This window comes from Leuresthes tenuis, unplaced genomic scaffold, assembly GCF_036924035.1.
Source record: "Leuresthes tenuis unplaced genomic scaffold, fLeuTen1.0.hap1 SCAF_14, whole genome shotgun sequence".
Lineage (NCBI taxonomy): Eukaryota > Metazoa > Chordata > Actinopteri > Atheriniformes > Atherinopsidae > Leuresthes > Leuresthes tenuis.
In genome coordinates this window covers 18,600,444-18,615,677 of record NW_027325368.1, presented here as the reverse complement: position 1 = coordinate 18,615,677, position 15,234 = coordinate 18,600,444, and positions in this window count along the sequence as shown.

The following is a 15,234-nucleotide window of genomic DNA, read 5'->3' as shown; positions in this document are numbered from 1 at the left end:
ATTCACTCATGGCGCTGGTGCAGCCGGGTGCTCGTGTTACCCAGAGCAGTAATGGATTCCAAGCAGCCACAATGCGATTCATTCACTGAGCAGATATTTTTATTTGATTTATGTAAACAATCCAATGCTCTCACTTACACTGAAGTTTGTATGTAGGTCAGTGAGAGCAAGAGAGAAAAAAACATTTTACCTGCAGCTTTGTGACTGCTGCTCTGTCCATGAACATGCAGATGGTTTCTTCCAGCTTATTGCTGATGCTGAAAGAAATCCGTAACTTTTTGCATGTTGCCGCCTACGTCTCTGTGAGCTGAGCACATAATCACTTAGATAAGATACACTTTGAATAATGGTCACTGTTAGTCACCTAAATGCTGCTAGAACATTGCATTTACTCAGACCTTTTCTTATGTAAAACCTTTAATACAGTAAAAGCACTGTTAGAGAGACCGTCCTGAATATAGTTCCTGACTAAACGCTGGGAAACGTGGGAGAGGGAAATTGATTACATCTGTTCAACGAGAAGCTTTTACTTCTTACACAGGGCTGCGTACAAACACGACCTTTTTTCTTTTAAATATCTGTGATTTTGCCACAGATTGTGCTGTTATCTGAGCGCAGACATTTGAATTAAATGTCTGAATCTACGGCATATTTACCTCAGATGCTTTTTCCCCTTTTTGTATCGTTTTCTTGCAGTTTATTTATTCATCAGTTTTCTTAAGCATTATGGGTTGCATTTCTCTTGAAAAGGTGTTATACAAATAAAGATTTATTGAAATTTAAAGCTCATTTTGCACGATTACCGTCAGTTCATTTCAATTAAGTTCTATTTTATAAATCCCTAAAACGAAATCATATTGTTGTAGTTTGGATAGAAAATTAGTAACAGTAAAGAGAACAGATGCTCATTGTAAAGAGGAATTCTGCAGGGCTGTTGTTGTTGATAGGAGTGACTTCCTGAACCGGTTCTTACTGCAGCAGGCTTGAGACACCTTGTTGCTTAATCACCATCTTCTACAGAGGTTGTGCAGTGTTGTCCATTATGTTTGTCAGCTTTCGCAGTTTTATTTTTTTGCACGGTGTGATTCAATAGCTTAAGATCAGTCTCTAGCACAGAGCCAGTCTGCTTTATCATTGTCATTAATCGAGCTACGATTCAATTATTCCATTTAACTGGACCCCCGCCCGTGTCCCAGTACACATACATGGGAGCAGAATCAAGGTTTTGACTCAAGTGAGTTTGACATTATGGAATGTGTGGGAACACGTTCAAGACATTCTGCTGCTTGAACAACTTTCTCTGTGAGAGATAAGTGTACACATAGATAGAGCTGAATTTACCGCACGGATGTTGTCCTTCATTTACTTGAATAGTGATTTTGTCAGATGACTTGCTCGTTATGAAAATCATAATTTTATTGAAGCAGAATGACTGGAAACGCTCAATGGGACCACATCAGTGGCCTGATTTTCAGTCAAAAGATATGTTGAGTGTAGCCATCGGATATAAGAAACAGACAATGTATTAATGTATGTATGTATGCATGTATTAATGAGAGCACTGTTATTGGGAATTTGATTGTATTAATATACATTTGGACTTTCTTGTTTTTACAAAAAGATGGAACTTTGGAGTTTGTAAAGAATGCCTGGGACTATTTGAGTCTAGTTCAGTGTATACCTGCAGGAGTGATTCAGTCCCCAACCACGTTAAGTGGGTGTGTTTGCTCAGTTTTAAGAAGTACCCCACAAGATGACAACTAAGAGAATTGCAAAAATAAGTGTTTAAACATCCTACTGAAATGCTATTTGTTTAAAGATCCCTGAAAGGTCATTAGCCTGTGAGTGAAGAGACTGGGATTGCACAAGCCTTGTTTCTGCCTCCTTTCCCACTGACATCATGCAGGTTATGGAAGATGACAAGCCATGATTGGTTGATTACCAACATGGACTGTGTTATGTGTCCCCATGATTACTTTAAATGACTATATAATCATCTATTGCACCAAAATTATGGTTTAGTCTGACTCCAGCATTAATGCAGGTCATCCTGAAGGATCTGAGAGCAGGTGATTTGTTTTGCTGGTACAGAACAATTTGAATTCATGACTTGTAATTTTGTGTAATATGTGTGTCCAGGCATGTTTATAGCAGAATCTCATCTGCCCGGGGAACCTGAGCTGTCATGGAGGATGTGGAGACGGTTACAATAAAACCCCCAAAACACAGTCTCTGTCTGAGAAAATAGAACTTGTTTCAAAGAGCAGAGAATTTTAGCAGAGAAAAGTCTTGTAGTATGAAAATTCTTAACTTTCTTTTGATTTATTTAGTTATAGGAGGATGGCATCTCTTTAGCTCCATCTGAAGTCGCTGGCTGCCATAAGAGTCCTGTGCAGATGAACTACCTGTTCAGTTTTTTCTAGGCCCAAGTGTGTCACATGACCTATAGTTTTTGACCCCATTTTGGGCCAGTCATTCTAGCAGTAAGGTGTGCGACCAACTTTTAGCTATTACATCATGGGCAAAAACCTAAGAACTTGCACATTTCCAATGGGGGAAACCACGGCCCATGTCGGCCTCTATGTTGACAACACAAACGGGTACTTTGGGATAGAAAGCAAAAGAGAAGAAAAGGAGATGGGGTAGTGTTGCTGACAGCCTGTCAGTTTGCATTGACAACAATGTGACGATGAGGTCTGCTCCGTTTTGACAGGGTGCCCTATGCAAATACACACACACAGACACACAATAAGAACAAGTCTGCACCCTGCGAAGAGAGAAAAAAAAACCAAATTGGATAACCCAGTTTTGAAGTGATTGTGTGGTTAAGTGAAATAGGTGGGAAAGCAGAATGGGAAAGAGTATAAAAATAAATTAAGTAATTTATAAAAAAAAAAGAAAAAAGAACACTCACGGGACATAAAATTGCTCATGGATTGTATGAGCTGGTAAAGAGCTGAGTGTTGTTGTTTTTTTATATCCTTTTAAAGTGTTGTCATTGTCTTTTCATCAAAACTCAGCAGAATACACAAAGACAAAGACTCTGCAATGTAAAACAGGACATGGATCCAGGAGTGATACCAGAGAGCCGTCAGGCCCTGTTGAAATCAGATTGTTCCCTCAAGGATTGCTGTCCAGTCACTTGTGACTTCATTCCGTACAGAATGATTAAAGTTAGAAACTGTCTCACTTTAAACACAGCTTATAACTTTGATGATGGGGTGTTTATGTCTTATGAGAAGTAAGTCAATAAAGGGGGGGGAAAAAAGCCAACCTTAATAATAGGGGTCCTCTCTGACATGTTTGATAAGGATAAATGATCTGATAGGACGGAAGAGGACGGAAGAGGACATACAGGACGCTCTGTCAGGATGCCATTATATTGTAGCAACAAACCAAAAATGTGACATGGGTATCGAGTATGAAAATGATACGCTTACATAATCATTACACATGATAAACACCATTTGACATTTAAATTCTAAAGGCAACACCAAAGCTAATTTAAGAAACATTTTTTTATGTAAAACAGATTTCATCATTGCATTTAAAAAACAACTCACATTCAAGAGGCCAAAAGCAGATCCAGCTGCAGATATTCCCCTATTTTTCTTTCTTTCTTTCTTTCTTTATTTTCTTTCTTTCTTTCTTTCTTTCTTTCTTTCTTTCTTTCTTTCTTTCTTTCTTTCTTTCTTTCTTTCTTTCTTTCTTTCTTTCTTTCTTTCTTTCTTTCCCCCATTTGGGTAAAATAATGTTGGCTGCTAATACCAGCACAGACAGCCTCAAAAACCAAGTTTTACAGCAAAGACTAGTAAAGTAATCCATTTTAACATTTATAGAGCAATTTGTGAGTGGTATATTACAGGGCTATTTATTATGACACTGTGTACACCCACGCACTCACACACAGTCACACACAGACACAACGGCTGAATGGTCTAATGCAATGACACAGAGAGATTGATTCAGGCTCCTAAACAGGCCACATCATATTAAATACTCTTCTCCTCTCTTCTCCTCATCTTCTCCTCTTCTCCTCATTCTCGGTTTAAGGTTGTTCATCACAATACACAGGTCAGGAATTTGTTTGATCAAATTAGTCATTTGTTCAGTGGCAACCTTTGACAATCTGTCCTTGTCCAAACCAACATTTTAATGAGCATTTTTTTGTTTGTGTTTGCTGTGTGTTTGTTCATTACCCCATGTCATATTGTAATAGCTCAGACAGAAAGATGAGAAGCAGGGTCTGAGACAGACAGACACAGAGAGACAGACTGAAAAAAAAGAGAAAAACAGAGAGAGAGAGAGAGAGAGGGCACAAACAGGGAGAAATGCAGTGCAGCACATCAATCATTAGGATGATTATTATGGCAGTTGTCATGGCAACGTTCTCCCATCCCCCTTTCCCTCCACTCCTCTCCTTTCCCTGCTCTCTCTTTCGCTCTCAAATCAATTCAAATGCACTTAAATGCCACTGTGGGCACAGTAAAGACGCTATACGTGCAGATGAATACAAAAAAACAAGAAACTGAAAGAAGAACAGAGCACAATGCTGAAAGGATTGATATTTAACAAGTAATGTTGAGTTTTTCATTTACTGATAAAGAGAAAGCAGTTTAATTGTCCTCCACTACTTGTGATCAGCACAAACAATGAAAGACGCCTTTGGTCATACATTGTGGAGTACATGAGCACATATCAGCTGATGAGAGACACTAATCTGCTGTGTTTAGTCCTGAGCAGAAAGAGTGATCCGTCCTACCAGGACAACTGATGCTAAATCCTTCAGTGTCTCTGCAGAAAGTGGTAAATGGTTTTTAGCTGAAGGCTTTGCCCAGATATCTACAACGCCCCTGCTCTTGTAATTATGAAGTTAGAAGTTCTAATTATGAGGAAAAAGACATAATTGTGAGATCAGGCCTCAGAGTTGAATAATGCATCTACACAAGGACAGAAGCACAAACTGAAAAGCACTAAGTGGAGTAGTTCAGATAACACATCCTGCCTGATCATGTTGACGCTCATCTGCAGATACACCAATTCTCAGCAATGCTGTGTTATTAATAATGCTAAAACAGAAAATTGTGCTATCAAAGAAAGTTAATGTGTACAGTAATTAGATCATTGAACCACAGTCAGTTCAGGAAGAAGGAATCAGTCTATGATCCTTGAATCAGTAAGTTTAGTTTTCATCAGAGTAACTGAGCGCCCAGCCAACAATATCACAGGAAAGCCAAGCAAACTTCTGACACCAGCGACAATCGTCAAAAACATGTCGACCTTCAGAAAATTAACAGTAGTCGTATGAGACACCTTGTAAGTTCTGTAATATTTACGGAGAGAGTATTTAGCTCACAGCTGATAACTGTTTGGACCAACTGAAGGATGGAAGAGGGACAGAGAGAAAACATCATTTGTCACCCACTGGGTCTTAATTTCCACTTATGAGGCACTGAACACAGTGAGCAACATTTAGATAACACTTACTCTGGAACCTGGACCCATCTGGACACTGGCTGATTATGAGTTAATTTAATCACCTTTGTCTGTATGCATTTCTCAGCTGCAGAGAGGAGGTATGGTTGAATAGCACAAAGATAGTATGACAACACTCTGCAATATGTGTCTGTTGTTGATCAGCAATGATCTTAGAGAAGCAACTGTTGCTGCCCATCAGTCTGGGAAGGGTCATAAGGTCATTTCTAGACAATTTGGAGTCAATCATTCTCCAGTGAGAAAGATTATTCACAAGTGGAAAACATTCAAGACAGTTGTCAGACTTCCCAGGAGTGGATGTCCCAGTGAGTTCACCCCAAGGTCAGACTGTCTAATGCCCAAGAGCTACATCTCAGACTCTACAGGCATCAGTTAGCGTGCTAAACGTTAAAGTTCATGACAGTACAATTAGAGGAAGACCGAACAAGTATTGCTTGTTTAAAAGAATTGCCAGGAGAAAGTCTCTTCTCTTTAATTGTAACACGGTAGCATACTTTTTGACAGATGAGACCAAAGTGGAGATGTTTGACCAGAATACACATTTTCACATTTGGAGAACACCAAACAGCACAGCACAAACACCCCATACCAGCTGTCAAGGTTAGTGGTGGAGGGATGAGGATTTGGACTTGTTTTGCATTTTATAGTTGTTGAGTGTTCTGAAGTTAAATGTGAGGCCATCTGTCTGGCAGCTGAAGCTCACAAACAAATCTGGAGTGATTTCCACACACTCCTGCTGCACTTTGGCCTGGTTTTTGTCAGGTTCTGGAGAGCTGTTGCACAACCGCATGAAGTTACTGCTTCGTTTTGGTCTCTTTTGAAAGCTAACACTAGACTATTTTTCCCAAATTTTCTCAAAATGTTACTGGGACTGAATAACAGACGTTTACGGACACCGATGTAAAAAAAATAGATGTCCGTCTGAAATTTGTTGGAAAACACAATCAGACCGCAGCTCAATAGCTGACCAATCCCCAGTCCAACTTTGATAATAGTAGCAGAAAAATATGATGCTTTTCACAGCTATGACCAAACGCACTGTATGTCCAGACACTCTCCAAAATGGCTCCCCACGATCTGCTGAAATTTATCAGTCTTTCTTATATTTCTTCCCAAGACTCGCCATTGTCACAACGAGCGGATGCTCCCGCCGCGCACGAAAGTGTAAATTTAGTCTTGGTTTGTGTTTTTCCACATTTAAACCTCAGAAACTTTTTTTTTTTTTCAAAACTACCTAGAGTGCATATACACATGAGTGTTCTCAGTAATCAGAAAGGACTCGCTGCAGCCATTCAAAGCTACACATACAATTGGTGTGGACTCATTTTCCAAATGTGACAGAAAACAACTGATTTTGATATATACGTGTGGAGTTTTTTCAGCCTGTATTTTCGTCTCTCTTTCTCATTGTGTCTTATTCCCGGATAACAGCTCAGCTCCGCTGCTGATCATATGAGACTTTGTAAAGTCTTGTCCTGCTCAGCGGGGGTGGAGGCCAGTCAACATGTGGGCTCTTCCAGTTTACAATCCCTCCATGCCAAGCATGAGACTCTGCTAAATCAGTCGGTATTCAAAGCAATTAAGTCCTATTTTATGGTGCCTCATTATTACACCAAGCTGCTATTATCATTATTTTTACAGGCAAAATTGTTACCATGACGCTGCCAGATATTCATTTGCCAGAGGTCTTCTAGCCTGATCTGTTTAACAGAGACTCTGCTTTCTAAAACTAGAAAAACAAGAACACATTACATCAGTAGAGTTTGGTTTCACGCAAGTCTTCATCATTTCAACCTTTAGATTTTGGCTTTCTTAACTATATAATCCCGTTTTTTTCCATGTGTTTGTGTGCACAGTATAAATGAACACCTTATTATCACTTCACTAGCTGTCCCAAGGTTGATGGGAGAAGAGTTTTTGAGCTTCATCCTTCTTGCTCCCCTCCCTCCAGTTAATCATTTTCTATTTTCTCAGACACAGTGAGATCAGCGAAGGCAGATGGGAACGTATTACAGCTCTATTAAAATAGGAAGATTCTCATGCAGTTTTAAAATGAAAAAAAAAAAATCTATAATCATATTCCTGTCAAGGCCAAGACTGTAGATGCTATTTATGAAAATCTGAGTAAACAAGAGTGTGGGAAAGGGACGACTGGAGAGACATTCCTGTACTTTGTTTTCATAAATGAGACACTGTTTATCTGTGTCATGCTGTCACATACCTCAGGACTGGTTGAAGAAAATTCAATGGTAACTCTCAAGTTAATTTGTGAACACACACACAAAACCACAAACAGTATAAACTAAAAAAAAGAACCCAGTAAATGCATGTTAACAGTTTTTTGGGTAGATATTAAAATGTATGATGTGCAGAACTCCAAGGATCCATCCTGAAATAAACAAAGAAATGACGCTGAAAGCTGCACGAGGGTACATTAACCATTAAAAGGTGATCTGCTGCTGCAACACAGGTTTCAGTCCGAAGTAAACTTGGGGACAAAAAGAGAGAGAAACTACACATCAGCATCAGGTGCCTCATTAGCTTCCATATCTCTAACTGCGATTCGGGTTGGTGCTGGGCAGGTAGCCCACTTTAAATTTTTTACGAGTTCCTAACCACACGCAGCTTCTTACTGCTGCTGGAGACGAGGCTGATGACAGCAGTGTTTTATGAAACCAAAATGATGAGCTGAAGCAGGCTAAATTCCTTTGCAGACCAGGATTTGATCAACTTTCCCCATGCAAATATTTACCAGGGTAGCTTCAGCAGAAATGCAGTTCCTCAGGTTTTTTTTTGTCTTGGTTAAATGTAACACAATTAGGCCCCTGACCAGAAGGCTGGTGCTTTCATCAACAGACCTGCAGCAAAAATCACTGGAGAAATGGAAATATTTGCTTTACACTCTTTCTCGTCGCTAAGGATCCATTGAGCATTCAGCTGCTTATTATCTAACTCTGTGGTTGCAGTGGGCAGCAACATTATTATCAACATTTTGAGAAAGATGGTAAGAACGGGTAACTCGTGTTATTTGTATGTGCTTAGCACCCTTCATAAAGGAATGTGTGATGCATGTCTGAGGCTCCTCAGTCCAGAGAAAACTGCAGCTTTCTGTGTGCAGAGGGCTGAATTACAAACTAGTACCATGCCTAGATGGATGACATTTAGTTAAATTCCGGATGATGGGGGGACTCTCTCTTTCTCTCTCTCTCTCTCTCTCTCTCTCTCTCTCTCTCTCTCTCTCTCTCTCTCTCTCTCTCTCACTGTCTCTATCTGTCTGTCTGTCTGTCTGTATTTTCTGGGTCTTTGCTCTGACACAATTACACTTCAGCTCCTATCAGCTCGTAGGATGCTCCACTGCACCGCAGGAATGGATGGACACGCACACACAATCTCTTTTCGCTAGACCTACGAGGGTAAAATTTTTAGTTGATGTTTAGAATATGATACTTTATGTTCCCTTACTCTTTTTCATATTGGAGCTTATAGAATAAACAGTTTTGTCTAAAATGGTGGACGAAATAAATAAGTCTCTGATGACGCCCAGCTATGGCACAAATCAAGATTCTTCTGTTTTTAATTGATAACAGGATGCAAAGCAATTCATTTAAGTATCTGATGTCACTCTCAGGCCAGACAGAATGACCTTCTTGTAAAAAATAATTAGAAGTTTTAAATGAACAGTGTTAAACAGGTTTGTAGAGGGTTCATACACCTGAGCAAGCTGTGTCTGCCTTAGACCAAGTTGTATTTAAGTTGTATTCAGGTAGATATTTCATTATATTTATATCTAATAAGACCAAGGCAAAAACTCCCATTCATGTGTCTTTGTTGCTCAGATCTCATGAAACTCTTCAGGTTACATTTTTACAAATTGGTTCTTTGACTAAAATGAAAAACGAAATGGGGGGTGGATGTACAAGCTTGTTTCACATTTTCAGGACAGATGTTAACTACCACTGAAAACATTCCAAAGCGTGTAATTATGTCTCAAGTTACTAGTGGAGGGTGAGCACTAAAGATGACCTGGGACTAAAAAAACTGAAAGCACAGCATTAAGCCAAGTTTTACAAGTTTTGGGTTATTTTTGGCTGTCATCATTACCTATGGTGCCAGAATTTGACAAAAGCTGTAAAAAAAATGAATCCAAGTCAAAATATTGTTTACTGGCATATTTTTTTCACAAAACTTCTCCATAGTTTTTCAAAAACTGAAGTCTAGTTGAGGACTGTTAGCGAGGTACAGCGTGTCTTGCTCTACTCCTGTTGGCTCTGGCCAAGATAAACGTGACAATAAAAGTGAGAAAGCACAGACGACAAAATACACCAAGATTACAAGAAGAGGACTTCAAATAAATGCTCAAACTTTGGCCAAAAGGCATGAGTTAAAGCACAGGTTTTGAGCTCTTTCACATCATCTTTGGCACTGTGGTAGGAAAATAAATTTAATATTGTCCAGTATGAACACACAAGTTGGATAGAGCAAGAGCAAACAACGGAAATGGCCATGTGGTTGTTGTTTAAAAAAAAAACATGTTTCCCCCCCAATTCAAATGATCTTCTTTCGAAGGACTTGACCTATTTTTCTTTAAATTAATTTTAAATTCTTTTTTTGTGAGGATGTCAAAAGTAAATGTTTAAAAAAAACGACTTGTTTTTCCACTGTTTGTATCTCAAAAGTGTTAAGAGTCACCAGCAACATATGCTGGCTATGAAATATCTGAAGGTTTCCTAAACGGAGAATTAGTGAAAATGTTGTAATTACCAGGTTGACCTCAAGATGACAATGTTGCCTCACTGTTCCAAAGCCCAAACCATGACAAAATAACACAGAAGCTTAGCTGCGTGGCTTGTTGTCACAATTATATGATGGGGCAGCACGGGATATGATACAATATGATATGATACTACTTTATTGTCAGTTTACACTTAAATTCTCTTCACATCTGTAGGCCAGCAATGTCAAAGAGATTATAAAAGGTTTTGAAAACCCAAATGCATTTCCTTCCCAACTGGGTTATCGGTTTAGCGCAGCTCAACTTTTTTTTTGCTGCTGTTATTACAGCCTTTTGACACAGCACCTTTGGAAATGAAAATGGACACAGGTCTGTAGATCAATGTCTCATTTCTACATATTTGCAGGAGTAATCACAGTAATCTCTAATCGATGGGCAAAAAACTCTACCTTCTGTTTTTTTTACTCCTTTGGAATTTGCATCAAGCACGCAGAAACTTCTGTGGGGGACTTTGGAAAAGAACACATGGTGTGCTAGGAAGCTGGTCAAACTAAGCAGTAAACGGGCTAACAAACTGCCTGTGTGACCGTTAAACTCATCTTTACATTTTGAAAATATTCAAGTGAATGTTCATAGTTGCATTTAGACAACATTGGTATCGAAATGATGGAAAGCTGTGCAACAAAGTGGATGTGTAGTGGTTTGTGCTTCTTTTTAAAATGTTTTCCACAAGGACTACCATCAGTAGTCTTTAAGTCTTTAACTTACCTCTCTCCTTGTATTACTCGTATTGTTCTGTCACAGTTATTTCATATGCATATTCCAAAAATTCTGACCAGGCGGCTCATGGTTTATACTAAACACTTAATCTACTGGGTGATACCTCTGTTGAATATGTTTGAATGTTTGTTTTTTATAACCTTTATGGAACCGGGAGACGTCTAATTGAGATCAAAGATCCCAATCAAGACACATGTAAATATATAAGGTGTGAATGTTTCTGGTTCGGAACATGTCAGCAACAGATCTCTTTTTTCACATCTTAGCCACATGAGAGCTAACTTATTGATTAAAATATATATGTCTCTGCAGTACGCTGTTTACAAAACCTCAAATATAACTCCTTCTTTACCCCTTTCAAGTCTGACACACATTTTGTGTCCAGTTCCTTCTCCACCTCCTTCTTCTTCATCCCCACTCTCCATTGTGCTGTGGTCATTTGGTAGCTAATGATGTCTGTGCTAATGTGATCTAAGCCAAGGGGCACAATAGAGAAACACACAGGGTCAACAGTGCAAAGGTTCAGACACATGGTTAAGTTAACAAACAGCAGGGGAATTCAAACCGTGCTGTGCAAATGCCACTCAGCGTGCACACACCATTACACTCAGATAATAAATCATACACTTTCAAGAAGCATGACATTAAAACTCAATAAATGCAATTACCAATGCCAGTGCGTATGTTTCTGGGCAATTATCAGGAATCTAGGTACTTAAATGGAAGCTTGCTGGACCTTTTATCATTTGGCATCAATTAATAGCTCCCAAAAAGATTGTTAAAGGTCCACAAAGTTTAGAGTATCTAATCCGTTGTATCGAGGCTACTCTTTTTGTGCATCAACATTTTTTTCAGTAGAAGATGAAGAAGCAAATATACTGGTTGGCATGTAGGACAGTCACCTTTTCTAAATCTGATTTTTTTTCTTGAAACTTGGGGGGAAAACTTGATATTCAATTTTGAATCATATTTATGATTTCCATGAGAAAAAGACACAACTGCTCTCAGGGTTCACTATAGACGGTATATACAGATGGAGCAAATCAGTTTCTCTGCAAAATGCATGGTAGATACGGTCCAAAACCCAAATTGCTTTCTCTCAGAAAACTCCACAAAGTTCACCTGCTTTCATACATTCTTTGGGTGGTTGGTGGTTGTTGGCGCTATGTTTGGTACCGTTAGCCAAAAATCTTGGCATAGAAATGGGCTTTAAAACCGTAATATTTTTGCAAATGTATTTTCCATGCTGAATAGCCACAGAGTTCCCAGTTAATTAAAAAATAAATAAATAAATAAACAACAACAAAAACTGTGGTATATTGTCTTTCACAACACACTGAAGTCAGCTCCAGCTCGCTTAATGGAAACTCTAACTGGGCCACATGTGTGCTAATGTTAGCTGTTTTAGCTACATTGTGCTAACAGGGCAAGTACCGTGATGAAGGGTAAACAATGAACAGTAAAATACTGGATAGCAGCATCAGCTGAGGATCCTATCTCTTCAAACACAAACATGGGAGAACTGCTTTCTTTTACAAATCAGTGTTTGGGTTTTAAGCTTAACAAGTCTGTGATTGGGTTAAACTTTGAACTGTTTTATCAAAACTGTCCATCACTGAAAACCCCAAAGTCCTCATAACTGATCAACTTAATAATAATTTCCAATATGATCAGTGGCACAATAATAGGAGAACCGACATGTGACTACAAGATTAACATGGCACAAATAATTTTCACATGTTGAAATAAATGTAATTTTCTGTCATTGTAAACCTTTTTTTAATATTATTATAATGATCCCTGAACTTTCATTCGAGACACATTTAATGTCAAATTAAAAAAGAGCTTTTACACACTTGTTGGAGTTTTATTTTTGTTCAGTGTGACATTGTTAGACAACTCTACAGAATGATGTCCGGGATCTTCATATTTCTTACGTGACAGAGCCCCCTGCTGGTCATCTGAGGGACTGTCACTGTAAAGTTCAGCTTCAAATGGGCACTCTAATCATTCAGTATTGCTCTATAATACACTCAATTGAGAGCTGTACTCAAGCCTTTTTAAACTTCATGCAAACACAGCTTTTCAAAGTTTTAGTGTTAGTATGAAACCCAAGAAAAAGTATACTGTTAAGTTATCCACTTTGACATGATGACAGAGAACATTATCCCATTGCTTTCTCTTAGATAGAATGGAATCCTCCTCAAAAGTTCATTTCTATGTTGAGATAAAGTTAGCCAACAAATACTCTCACATATTGAAATATTGGAATAAAGAATTAAGGTTAAAAAAAAATCAAAATGCACATTTTAGTTGGAGTGTTCATAGTTTTAGGAGATACTTTGGAAATGTGAGCTTTAATTTTTCCCCTTTTTGTCAAAGGTATTCGTTCCTTGTTTTTCTGATAGAAGACTGAGTTGTGGGTTGTAGTGCATCCTTTAAACAGCAGGGGGCAGCATAATTACCACTGATACTCAGTCAGGGTATAAGTGAGAAGACGGCAGTGGACAGTGGAATAATTGCCAGGCACTGTTATTAAATCATTTTGACACAAACAGTCTCATTGTCAGATTGCTTGTTATATTCAACATTTGTGAGCGTCGGTTAACATTTAGACTGCATATTGTGTATTGCCACCCTTTTATAGTGATACTGTTATGATCATACTTGAATGTGGTGCTTTCATGTTGGTATATTTTTAGCTGTATCACATAACTTTTTTGTAAATTTCTATTATGTATGTACGAAAAATACTTTTGTATACTTACTTTATTTTAAATCTACCCATATGCATTTATATATTGTACATTTACGCAGAATGTGAGAGACTTTTTATTGATCCAGATGCATTTTTCCAATGAAACAATAAGAACGTGTTTATTGACTGAAGTTGCTGCTGAGGTCGCTTGTTGTTTGGGGATCTTATCACACCGGGTGACCTGTTGAAACAATTAAATGGGAACTTCGTTGATTTTACACATTAAAGAAATACACCTACATGTGTGAAGCAAACAATGTTGAAGCTTTTAAAAGATATTGAAGAGTGAGCAATGTGAGGTCTGATGAATGCAACTTTTAATCATAATTAGGTGGGACTAGTGATGGAAACTGAGAAAAATCTCAAGGTGTTCCAGGCTCTATTACCAGCTGCTGTCAAAACACACCTAACTTAACTGTCAATAGGCAATTTGCAATGTGGGTAACAGCAGAGTGGATAAGAGGATTTATCTGCTTCTGCCTCATAGACTTATCAAATAAATAAAATAAACTCCAGGACAAATATAAAAAATGTAGAAATTTCATGCTGAATAATAGAGTTCTCATATAATTCTATTAGTTTCAGGACAAAATTTTACATTGGATTTACTACAGGGAGACCAATGTCTTATATTGTACTAAAGTGCTTCAGAGTGTGGTAGATGAAAGAAAAAGGAAAAGATGGCCTTATGGCAGATGCGGTAAAACTCAGAGTGCATTGGTTTATTGTAATTACTCAATGGACTGCTAGTTAAAAAACTGCTTCTTGATATTTTATGGATTTTTTTAGTTTAGTACAGAATGGATACTCACTTGTTCTACATTAACACTGTGAGAATGAGTACAGCATACAGTAAGAAATACCTTAAGGTCTGCGTCGGTTGTAGGACTCCTGAATCCTGATTCAAGCTGTCTGCGTGCGGGAAAACAGACCCGAGGACATCTTACCTCAAACACATGACCACAGTAAAACTGTCCTAATAGATGAGGCAGTGTAAACATGAGCCAGTGTCATTCTGACACCAAACAACTGCACCTTGGTCAGTGTACTAGAAGTTCATTTAAAATATTTGAGCAAACCGGATGTATTTTTGATTTACTTTAGCAGACATGGCTGACTGAACACAACATTTATTCCCATCAGTTAATTCTTCATATTTGCTGAAGGGATAATACTGGGTTGGTCTATTGTTGCCTTTCTTTGTCCAGTATTACCCTGACAAGACCACACCAATACTTTGCTAATCCATTTGCAAGTGCTCTCTGACTGCCCTACATCATGCTCAGCCTGTTGATTTTAAAGCTCAGATTGTTAAAAACAGCTATAGGCCTAACCTACTTCCTTCTCTATAACAACTTCTTTGTCTTTGAGGTTAGAAGTCTTCCTCAAAGTCCTTCAGTTCCCTTCACAAACCTTATTTGGGGTTCAGGTCTGAACTCTGGCTGCTCTACTCCAAGTGTTTCTCTTT